A 13,402-nucleotide genomic window follows, 5' to 3' on the forward strand; every position below is an offset into this window, starting at 1 on the left:
ACATGTCAGAAAGCAATAGCTGTTTTCTGCAGTGTTGTATGGAAGGATAATTGCCACTCACTGCCAGGGTACTGATGCAGTTGAGGTGGATTGTGACTCAAGGAGGAATAAAAAAAAATTGAATTGTAGACAGGATTTTAATTTGATCAAATTAAACAAGTATAAGTGAGGCCCTGGAAATGATGAGAATTTACTTTTTGTGACACAAGATGCATAGTGTGCTAAAGGAGCCCTAGAGTTAGGTTTCTGTCTCACCTAATGCTCCAAAACCTAGGATTGTTTATCCTAGATGGAAGCTGGAGCCCAGCATCCTTTGCAAAACAGTTGTGAGCCCTGTGTATCCACTTTAGGTGTCAAATACAGTGCTTTTCCCCAAAACCTTCAGTTGCTAAAGAGAAGGCCACTTCTGGAGTGGGTGTCTTGCCAGGAAAAAACGCTTGTGTTTTAAATTAATTTGGTGAGTTCCTCTATGTATATAAGTAATTCAATTAATACATTAATATATTAAATTATATATTAAAACTACACAGGTCAATCAGAAGTATAATATGTACTGATGAAGATACAGAATAATAGGTAGAGGGCCGGGGATTTAGCTTAATGGTTCCGCCACCTGACTCACAAGTGCAAGGTCCCAAGTTTGATCCTCGGTACCAAAAAAAAAAAAAAAAGAATAATAGGTAGAAGAGAAGTATATAATGTTTGTTATCCAATAAGCGCAGTGCACATGAAAACATTTGCATACTGTTCAAGAGCCTTTATTTTTTTCTTATTAATGTTCAGGAAATGTCTCTTCATAGTCTTTATTGTTAAATGTGCCCCTGCAGGTTAAGTTAATTTTTCTCATCAGAAGAAAAATGGAGCAAAACTATTAATATTCACAATGCTCTGGCTCTTTGTAATTCATTTGTGTTTAGTCAGGGTAGAAATATTTTCCTCTGCAGTTCCCTCAGACAGTGCATTTAGTGGCAGTTTCATCATTATTCCAATGCCGTCGCATTCATTGTGTTATCTGCTAGTGTGGACTTCCAATGCCCCTCTCAACGATGGGACTCTGCTCATTACAGATGACCATTAATATAGAAAAATGTAAATAACTTTTCTGGTCATGTTGAAATACTATTCTAACTTTCATAATATAAATGTAGAATGTCATATTTTCCAATCATTTCTTCTCATGAAATCTTTAGGCTATGGTTCTTTTTCAAAATTTAATCACCTGGGGTTGATGCTGTACTGACCCTCCACTAACGATTAAGTGACGATCCAATGAGAAGAGCAAGAACATTGGTCACACTGTGGCTGTCCCTTGCCTGGCATGTGTGAGATATACCTACAAGGACGCAGCATCACTGCATCAATCAGCCATGAGATAGTTCTGACTGCAAGGGTTCCTTGCCATTAAAGGGTTCCCGTGCGAACCAGGGACTGCCAACCCTGGACTGTGGGCTGAGACACCCCATGGAGTGTAGGAGAGGCTGGGTGCTCCCCTGGATGTTGGCTCTGGGGGTTCAGAGCACAAAGGTGCTCAGCTACCCTTTAGAACGCTATTCACTGCCACGGACACCAAATCAGAATGCTGACTGGCAGGGGTCTGTGGATCCAATTCAAACACCAACACTGGCTTTGGGAATTCATAGCTGTATGTTTTGCCAGTGTTTGACATGCGTGAAAATAATCACAAGCAGTGTATAAACAATATACTAATTTCTCAATCTTACCGAACACTAGGCAGGAGGAAATCTCCTCTCACTAGATTACTCCTTAGAATTGGAATTTACACTCTTAAAAAAGAGAACTATTAGTCAGAAAACCGCAGGTCTTAGGAACTCTAAACAATTCTGTGACAAAACACCCTGGGGTTTCCCGAAACATGAAGTCTCACTCGCCAGTGTCTAAGGACAGTGTAACTTAGAGGCTTTTAGTGCTCTCTGTATCTGCTTAAAATTTTAGCTAAGGTTTGATTTTTATTCCTAATTTGTTCCTTGATGTTATTTTTGCTGTTATTTGCCTTAATTCAATTTCAGCGCTAATCCAAATATAAGAGGTTGTTTTACTTGTTACTTACTTTGCACTTTATGCTTGTTATGAACACTCCTATACTCTGGAGAAACAGCAAATATCAAAACAAAAATCTCTTACTTATGAAGCCTACCTTCTAGCAGAAAATATATAATAAGATAAAATGCAAAGTGTACTAAAGACAAGAGCACTTGATAAGAGAAAAATACAGACGTTCTGGAGGGGAGGGAAATGCAATTAATTCTATGGATAGCTAGAAAAGTTCTTTCTGAGATGTTACTAAAGTGACATCCAAGAAGATGACATTAAAGACAAATTCACAAGGCCTCATTAGTGATAACTGTGCCATAATCACGGAATGGTGAGGAAGCCAAGTGAGAAGAGAATATTTAAGATGACGCATTTAAGGAGAATGAGTCAGGAGCATTTCCTTCACGTGAAATGTGTACAGGCACCAATACCTCTAATCAGAAAGGCCCTATATTATTTTTAATGAGCCATTGTTGCCATCTTAAGATTTTTAGCAATATCATTGTTCAACTTCAGTTTTGTTAGTGAACTCAGATGGAAAAATGAAACAATTTCTGAGCAGAGGGAGTGTACATAATACATAAATACATGTGCTCTAGCTTTTACCATAGTCACTTATAGCATTCCCTACAGCCTGTGGACACAGAATTGCAGGGGATTTAATAAAACAGAATAATTCAGCAAGATCCAAAGCAAATGTAAAGTAGACCTGAAACATTTATGACCGTGGAAGTGGGAGATTAACAACACTGTGAAGCCATAACTTCTGCTCAAATCAACACTTGCTTCATATACAGAAAAAAGACAATTGTATTCTAAAACCAAAAGCAACCCTACAGCTCTATCACACACAGGTTACTTCTGATGATATTTTATACATTAACTTCACCAGGATGAGATAGTTTGTTAAGCATCACTCTGGGAGTTTCCATGAAGATAGCTGTAGATGCAGTTACTCTCTCAGTTGGTATACTTGACTGAGCAGATTGCCCTCCCTAGTGCGAATGGACCTCAGGCAAGCTATTGAAGATCAGAATAGAATAAGGATGAGTAAGTATTTGATCTCTTTGCCTGATGGTCTTAAAGCTGAGACATTAGTCTTTATTCATCTTCTGACTCAGAATGGACTGGATCTAGTTCATCAGTCTTCCTAGTTCTCGAGCTTACAGATTGCAGGTACTAGGAGTTTTCATCCTCCATAATCATGTGTCAATTCTATACTGTCTTTCCATCCATTCATCCATCTATCCATCCACCTATTCCTTTCTGATTCTTTCTGTGGATAAGCCATCATTCATTATATTTCCCTATATTAGTCATCTTAACTAAAAAAATGATGATATAAGAAAGAAAAAAACAGGACAATCAATAATATCTTTCCTTTCAGTCTTTCCTCAGTAACTTGAAAGTAGAGAGTGGTAGAATGGAAACAGAAAAATGATATAAATAGTTAAATTAGTTTTCCTCAGTAGTTCTACTTTTCTGTTAAAAATGCACAAGGAATAAAATGTCAGTTGAGTTACTTCAGTATTTTGACTCATTATTTAATACTTCTATAGTTAAATTTTAAATGGCACTGTGGACTATGAAAACAGACAGCCAAGTTTATGCAATAATTAAAATGTTAAGTTATTACTTATAATGACATTAATTAACAGCCAAAAACATGTCATTTGTATATTTCAGTGTTTCTCCACATGATTTAATACTTTTTTATTTGAATTAAAACTTGCATTGCATAATATAAAGTTGGACAATAAAATGTGTGCAATAATTTACAATTTTAATTATTACTTGGAATGACATTAATTAGCAAACAAATACATGACAAATGGGGAGACTGGCTGAGAAAGAAATAAAGGAAAAATTCATATGTAAGTATTTTTTAATAATACTTTTTTTGCCTAATTTTGAAACAAAGGGTTTCATTTTCATTTTGCATTGAGCCCCACAAATTAAGTAACTGACCAAACTGAGAGATGAGAATGTTCAGGTCATATAAACCTTCGAAGTAATGGCAATAAATTTTCCTTTTTTTCTGAGATCATTAGTATCTTTTGAGTTTTTACAAACAAACTATAATTCCTTTTAGGCCTTAAGAAAATTCTCTGGCTACTGAGAATAGTTTTCATAAGGGCAAGAGTGGGTAAGGAGTTCCACTGCAGTAGTAACTGAAGCAAGGCCTGACAGTGGCTGGCATGGGGTAAAATTTTCACTCTCTTCATGTACATTGCTGAAGGACAATGCTAGGGGGTGCCTAGTTGGATAAAGTTATCAAGGAAAGAAAGAATCCACTAAAAATTCTATAGTTTTGTTCTTAACAACTGGAATCCTGAAAATGCAAATGTCTGAAAATTTGAAGACTGCTAGAGAAGTGGACTTTATTTTTATATTTTGTGAGCAGTGGGATATTAGCAACTGTTTCATATAAACATGTAAGTTTGTGATAGTTCTTAGATACCCCTAGGGAGATATCTAGTAATCAAGTTGGTACTGAATCCGAATGAGATTACAAAGCTTTAGATGGGAAATGTAATTTGTAAACTATGTGTTTAATTTCATGAGAGTGGAGATTTCCAAAGAGTAAGAGTGCATGCAGAAGGGGTCTGAATCCTTCCAGTGTTGAAAGACCATCTAGACAAAGAAGAGACAACTAGAAAAACATAAAAGGAAAACAGTAAACTGATGTCTCTGGATCCAATTGAATAAATTTTTTTTAATATTTCTCCTTCTCAAGAAACAAAGGTTTGAGTTAATCCCATTCATTATTACCATGATCATAAATGGTATCGGTGAAGTCCTATTGTCTAATGAGTTAAATTAGGGGATAAATGAAGGCTGTCTTGATCAGAATCCAATATATTTTGTCTCTCTATTTTCCATACATGGAGATTTAGTTTGTTTCCAAATTTTGCTTGATAAGTGATGCTATGATAAACATCCAATGCTCTCATGCACATCCTCTAGTAGTAGAGGGAATTCCTTAGATTTCACCCAACACTTCTATTACCCACTTTCCTATTTTAAAGGTGATAGCTTATTATTTTTAAATTTTATATAGATCTAATTTCTAACAATTTTAATATCTCTGGATATGTGTGTTAACTATTTGCGTTTTCTGTAAATTATCTGTCATTACTTTTACCCAGTTTGCTTTCTCTATGGGGTTACTTCACTTTTCCTGTTGGAAATGTACATTCTTTTTAACTTCTAGACTAATACAGTAACATTTATTGACATTTTAGAAATAATTGATCTCTTCCCCATCCCCTTTTCTGGCTACTAATTTTGCCTGTGGTGTCTATCTTGCATAAAAACTCTTGACTCTGTCAAACTCAAATATAGGTAATATATTTACCACAATGTGTTCTCTAAAAGCTTTTATTTGAAGTATTTCTCTCTTTCTATGTCACAAAAAATTCTGTTTTTTCCTATTAGTTTTACAAAATTCCTTTTTCATGTTTGGTTCTGTAACCAACCTGAAGTAAAGTCATTATGTACTATACCATAAATAAGAATCTAACTTTACTTTTCTGCTTGCAACCTGTCATCTGCTCTACACAATTACTAAGTCAACCATTGTCTCCTATAGTTTGTATTTCATTATGTATAAAGTTTACATATTTTTGTGAATTTGTCTTTTACTTCTTCATATTCTTTCAAAGTTCAATTGTTTATTCTTGCTTTGATTCCATACATTTATTATAACAATTTGCTATATATTTTAACATCTAAACGAACACAGTTCCTCTGTATTTGATTTTTAAGAGCGATTTAGTGGCCATGGATTTAGCTCAGTGGTGCCGCCACCTGCCTCGCAAGCACAAGGTCCTGAGTTCAATCCCTGGTACCAAAGGGGGGGGGGAAAGAGTGATTTAGCTATTTTTGACATTAAATTCTGCATATAAATTTTTTATAGAATCTCTCAAAAATTATACAAAGTCTTAATATCTTTCTTGGTTTTCATGATCTTGTAAAATGTTCCTCAGAAGAATTTTTCCAAGGTTTCTCATAATCAGAATTAGGTTGGCCATTTTAACAATATCACCTAGTGGAGGTGTTCTCAGAATACCATTAGGACTGCCTTATGATGTTGTCTTATTGCTAGTGATATTTACCTTGATCACTTGGTTAACTTGCTATCACAAGTGTGCATGGTACATTACTATGTGTTTTTATAACTAGTTAGAATCCTTGAGAAATGCTTTGAGACTATATAATTCCTGTTTTTCTTCAAATGTTCAGATACTAATTTTAGCACCATTGGTGTATCATATCAATGACATTTATTACTGGGAAATATTTCTAATGATGATAATTTCTGGTTCTTCATGACACTTCTGTATCTACATAAATTTTTAACATTAGGGACCAGGATAAGGAATATAAGGGAAATGTACTATAGTTTCAACTTTCTGTAAATCTATAATCAGTTAAAAATAAAACACACATAAAATCAAAGGCACTGGGATTTTAGTTGGAGTTGTATTGAATTCATAGGTTTTTTTTTAATTTGAGATCTATTAATATCTTGTAATTTAGCTGCCATATAACAGCTTATATATTTGGGTACCCTAGCCAGTATAATGCTCTGGCCATCTTTCATGAATAAAATATTTCACGGAAATGAAAATGATAAACTGTCCAATGTTGTTTCATGTCAAACAGGCAACGATTTATTTATTTAGGAATTTTATTTAATAATATGTGGTCATCTGTGACCTTCTCGGAAGTTTTAGTGGAGTGAGACGGCTGAAACCTGTTGAGAATCCATTAGAGAAAATAGAGGGAGAAGAACTGAATATGATTCAAAACCATTTTGTATACAGTAAAAGACAGCTACAGATCTGTAGCTGGAAATATTAACGTATCTAAGGGTTTTGGTTTTGCTTTTATTTTTATTACAAAAATGCCCAAAACAGCATGCTTTTAAACTGGTGGTGATATCCTACAGCTAGCGATTATGCAGCAGAGATGGACAATTTGATAAGTGATATAAAGGACAAAATTAGAGCAATTTTTAAAAGGCATCCAATATAGTATAAGAGGGTTCAAATTCTGGAGGATTAATGCCAGTGCGTAATCATGATGGTTCACTGCAGCATTAACCAGAAAGACAAGAAATGGGAACATGAAAGCATCAGGGGACAGTGACAAGTAACGGAATCAACTGTCTTATAAATACTGCTACAGTCAAAGGGGTGAGCAATTAGAACATAAGAAAGAGAGAATTTCACATTTCTCTTGAGTTTTATTTATACAGTCTTATATTTCTCAAAAATATGAACTAAACCACTCTCCAAGAATGTAAATTCAACTGCAATTATTTTCAGTTTTAAATAGTAACTTCAAAAATAATAATTGTTCTAATATCTTTCCCACACATCAGTCTTATTGATACAGAGATTATGAATACAAAGTTAGTAGATAGGTAGGTAAATAAAAATCTATTATGTATGTATATATAATATTGAAAATGTCACATGAAAATCTTATTTATTTTTAAATTTCAACTTATATTTATATAGTACATTTTGACTATGTTTTCTAATATGGAAGTAATTGTACTTTACATCCTTATGAAATATCATTCTTTGACCAAGTGTTTTTTTAAACCAGACCTGAAATAAAATTCAATTCATATCCACACACACACACACGCATGTGCATGCACACTCCTCATAACATGCAGTGTCTCAGATGTAAATGTCTTTGGGAAATATTCTAAAATATCTTTTTTTATATGCTCTATAAGTTCACAGTTCTAGCATCATTATTATTGCAGTGCATTTTAATGATCTCTTTAGATGTTTCTCCAGGCCTCTTTCCATGGTATGGACAGTGCTATAAAATTTGTAGCCAGGTATTAGACCAGTAACTTTTTTCTGAAAAAAAATACATGTAAGAATAGCATGAATGAGTAAAAACAGAAAGTAGACCTAAGAAATTCTTTGAAGAAATGACCTAAAAATATGAAGTATATTAACTTTGTAGAACATTAAGATTTAACAAACTAATGGTGCTCTTTTGTCTTAATTAGCTTTATTAAAGCTACAGATAGTACAGTTTTATGATAGACTTCACAAACTCTGCCAAGTGTTTCATTATTTGGGGAATCACCAAATTGGCAGTTAAAGATTTGTTAGCCACATATCCAGTTGACAAAAAAGAAATTTGCTGTACAAAGTCTGTGATAATGATCTATAATGTTTAAGCAGTGTATGGAGTTCTGTTGTGATAACAGATATTTAGTCACTCATGGTCCCTGTGCTACTCAATTACTAAGGTGGATAGTGTGTTTTCAGTGTTACCCTGGTTACTATGAAATTCCAGGATCCTGTCTTGTAAGGCTAAAGATTTGTTTCTGCAAAAATAGATTAGAAAATTATTCAAAATGTATAAAAAGAAAAAAATGTGTGTTTAAGTAAAATGTAATCTTATAGCTAGCATAGACCTGAGAGAATAATTCCTCCCATGAAATATTGAAAAATTCCAAATGGTTCCCCATTGTCTATTACGTTAAGGAGACATACAGTGGAGGGAAGGGAAATAATGCTGATTTTTAAGAAGCTAAATATCTATATGTCTGACAGATTATACAAATATAAACAATTTAGAAAAACATGACTTTTTTTCTATTTTATGAGCAGGTAATTTTTTTTTACCTTTTACAACAGTACGAGTATGAACGTGTCATAATAATGATACATATACGGAAACTTTTATACATCAAGTGTTAAATGAGTGGGAATGAGACACTTGTGTCTGACAAGAGCTGATTATGAAATATTTGAATTTGGGCAGCTGGTCTGTAAGCCATCCCTGGCCTGAAATCAGCCCAGCTGTGTGCAAAGTATTTGCACTTGGGAAATTTGCAAATGCTGTGACCCACTGATTCAGTACCTCATCCTCAGCCTAGTTACCATAATTTTACCCATTTGGGTAAGTAGGTTATGGTAATCAGGGAACCAAAGTTATGGCACGGTAACTGTGTTGCCAAAATCCCATGACCTTGGAGTTTATCCTCGCCACTAACAAAGCCATGTGATTTAACTTGTCCATAAATGAGAAAATGAAAGTGCGCCATCTTTTAAAAATTAAACCAAAACACTAAAATGTTTGAGTCAAAAGTAGTAATTTGTACAATGTCCTTTTTTTGTTGTTTTGATTTTTTGAGATGGTTTCACTATGTATCTCAGGTGGGCCTTGAACTCACTGGGTAGCTTAGGCTGGCCTCAAACTCTGAAGAGATTCTCTTCCCTCAGCTTCCCGAGTGCTGGGATTACAAGGGTGCACCACCATGCCTGGCCAATGTCCTTATTTTTACTATAACAGATTTTCAGAACACAGTTGGATTAAAGTTTTGATTTGTTTTAGAACTCAACCTTTCAACAATAATTATTTTCATAAACAAAAATCCGCATAACCCACATTGCAAAATCTTTGGATGTCCTGTAATTCTTTGCACACATTGAATTACTGGATATTTTGTAAATACACATACTTTATTTCCTGCTTAAACTTTTCTTAATCTGAAAGTTCAAGCATGCTCTCTTACTGGTTTGTTTGTTTACTTACATTAAGTACAGCTTCATATTTTACATTGGAGCAACCAAAATCACTGTTACTAAAATGCTGATGCTATAAATTACTTAAAATGATTGTCTCAGCATCATTTTAAAGTTATCTTAGTCTTTTAAATTGTATCTGGTGTGTAAATTTGTCATAAATTCATCCCAGTTTTACTTTGTGCTGCTCTCATACATACTAATACTTCCTTATTTTGATCATTATTATTACAGCTTGGAATTTTAACTAATCATGGATATGTTTGAGTGTGATCTTGTCATCCATATTAATGACACAAAGTGCATTGTATTGTTTGCTATCACAGAATTTCAGGCTTTATTGAATGTGTGCAGGCACTGAAAACACATTTGATAGATGAGAAAAACAATGTGTTTACAGAAAGGATGTAGCCAAGAAATACCACGTTTAGAAAACTAAAAATAACATGTCTTACATTTATAAAATACTAATATAGGATGAACTAATAACTTATTAATGACTTCAGTTTGTTTTCTCAGTGAAAGAAAGTGGTCAACTTTATGGTTTCTTTCAGACCTAAAATTTGGGAATGAAAAAGAGCTTCAAGTGAGCTATAGAAAACAGGAAAATGAAAGCAGAATGCTAAGTTGGTGAAGTTAAAAATCTTTCTTCTCTATTATATTGGAGTCTGGAAGAAGTAAATTCTATGACAACAGAAGGAATGTGGTGCCAGAAAATTTTTCTTTTACACATCCAGACGTTTCTGTGTTGTTAGATATCAAAGGCCGTGATGGATAGAACAACTGAGGTAATCTACGTGAACAGAGGATCATTTAGAAAGATGAAATTGGAGAAAAAGCAACAAAGGAAATGTTAGGGAACCCAAGGTAAGAAAAATAAATTGTTTTTAGATCCAAAAGCAGCCTCCAAGTAAAATGACTTCTCATTAGAAAAGCCCACCCGTTCAGAACCTCTCTTCTTCCAATCATTCTCATGGAACTACTTGCTTCATTGCTCACTAAAAATCATTTGTTCACAGGAGAAAGGGCTATTGATTAGGCACAGATCACACATTATGTTAGTTAATTAAATCAGCACTTTTGTTCACCATTACTCCTACCAAATTCAGTCCTCACAAAAAGAAGTAGAGATTGATATTTAAATGCAGGCTGAAATTTTCACTTATCTTCCTAAAAGCATTTGTACACATCAGCAAACACTTTCATTTTATAGATTATCAAAGTGAGACATGGCTATAAAAAGGATGTATGATTCAAATTATTTTAAATTTTCACTTGTGTCCACAAGTGTTTTGATCAGTGATTATCATAAAGCAGTGCTCCATACAGACTGTAATGTATATATGCCCAAGGTCAAAGAAAGAAATCTTCGTTAGATAGGGACTATTTTAGTAAGGAGGATAGATCAAATAATTGACAAACCAACAGGCAACACTAGAAACTAATGTGAACACGACACTGAAATAGAGAAAAGAATGCTGTCATGGAATTATTCTCTTAGTAGTTATTTCACCCTAACCAGATAATTTTGACTTACTTAATTCCAGTAACTCAAACTGTCTCATGATCTTTGCAGGTAACACTCAATCATTCTGAAACACTCTTTCCATAGATAAAAGAATGGAATCATCATTGCATTCAGATCTATGTTCAAATGTCCTCTGCTAGAAGAGACTCTTCATAACCTCTATAAACTATACAAAATGATTTGCCAATTATAAGTTCTATGTATTTACCTAAATATCAGTGACAACATCCATGAAACTGATTGTTGGGTGCCACAGTTCATACTTTAATAGCTGGTTTTTATTTGAATGTCTTTCTTTAGTCTTAGACAAATAACTGAAGGTTTGCTTCTCTCTTTGAGTTCTTCCAAGTTTTCATAATATGTTTAGGCATATCACTATTATGTGCATAAATCAGTTAACCATAGCTATGATAAACTACATAATTTTCAATTTCCCTGTTCTTTAGCACATTGCTTTCTGTACTACTTTGCTTTCCCTATTTAAACTGATCAACAATCACCTATTTGAATATCCGTGCAGTTTTTCTTCTTGATGTAGGCAACCATAATGTTCAAATTATTTAACTTTTAAATTAAGAATGAGCTCAAATAATTAGAAAACATTATTGTAATATATATGTATATGCTGTAACACATAAACCTTGTATAAAATATTCTAAACTCTATACATATATATTGATATGTGCATCCATATATAGTATTGTATGCATTTAGTATAGTGAATCTACCCATTTATCTGTCTATTAATCTGTTTGTTCAATATCTCTTGAATGGTGCCAGTAGAATCTTTTGCTATGGTGAATTTATTTTTTTCTTTATTTTAACAAGCAATTCATTTTTATCCTTACATGAAAATAATCATAATCTTCAATCTTCAAAATTCCAGTCTTATTTCACTCTTTACCATCCGAGTCACTTATTACAGTTTACAATTTATTCAAGGTAAATGAATTAAAGTATTCAGCTTCCACTGGCTTATGCTATCATAATAAATGACCCCCAAATCTCAATGTCTTATATTGATAAAGTTTATTTCTCCTTGTCCTAACATGGTAGCTACCAGTTTGCCTTTTCACGTCATCTCAAAACTGAAGGAAGCACAAGTTGGCGTGACAGAGCAGACTCAAAACTGCAAAATGAGGGGAGAGCTCTTCAGCTCTTCCTCAGAAGCATCATGCAACATTGCTGTTCATATTTTGGGGGGCCAAAGCTGGTTACATGGTAAACACTGACTTTAGTGGGTCAGGCTATGATTTTCTCAAAGGGATAGAGAGCCAATATGTAAATAGTAAAATCCAAGACAAAACTATATCAAATTTTAAAAATTAAACCTAAGTAATTGCACTTCGTCAAACAGATACAAAATTTAATTAACCTGAGTATTTTGCTTGCATACTAAAAAGAAAGATAGTTTGAAATGGGTAAGAAAATATATGGATTTAGCTGGGTAAGAAAATATATGGATTTAAATTGATTGTATTAGCAAGACTCTTGCAAATTATAAAATTACTCTGCAGACCAAAGAAGCACATGAGAAAAAGAGTTGTGTGTAGGAAAACTGCTTTTGGAAATGTGAATAAATAAAATAACCCTAAACAACAATCAGAACTTTGGAAATGGTTCATTATCATTTTGATATTTAATTTCACAGTTGTTCTACAATATTAAACATATTTTTCTCTTATCACATCACTCCAGTTGCTTTCTGAAATGTTCAGTTCATTTATTTGTTTGTTCATTTGCTGCATTGTTTTAATACACATGTATAGCGGGCAACATTACAGGCATTTAGTTTTCTGTTGCAAAACAAGTTTCATTAGAGCAGTCGAACTCTGCAGAATACCGTGCCCTAAATTCATCAGAAAAAGTACACTGTCTAATTCTAAAAGTCAAATCTGTCATCATCAAAAGGGCCTCTTGCTAAATGTTTTCTACTGCACCTCGAGATTCACTCCACTTTGCTTTCTGGAGCAGAGGGCACCGGAGTGTTCGTGCCTGTGGCATCCGGTTGTGTTCAGCCCAGGGAAACACAGCCAGAGGGGAGAATATCCCTGGAGAGCGGCCATCAAGTTCAGCAGCTCCTATGAGGTTATCTTCTCCAAACAGCTCTTTCTCACTTCTAGAAAACATTGTTTTGTAAATTTGGGCAAAGTATTGGTAAGGCTGCAGGCTCCGGCGCTCCCTGGGGTCTTCTGTGATCTCTTGCTAGTACTTTCCCTTGAACTTTTCCTCATTGTCATGGAATGAGGCTTCA

Source organism: Heterocephalus glaber, unplaced genomic scaffold (genome assembly GCF_053883595.1).
Source record: "Heterocephalus glaber isolate CG9 unplaced genomic scaffold, H.glaber_assembly_v1.0 deba00001555, whole genome shotgun sequence".
Classification (NCBI taxonomy): domain Eukaryota; kingdom Metazoa; phylum Chordata; class Mammalia; order Rodentia; family Bathyergidae; genus Heterocephalus; species Heterocephalus glaber.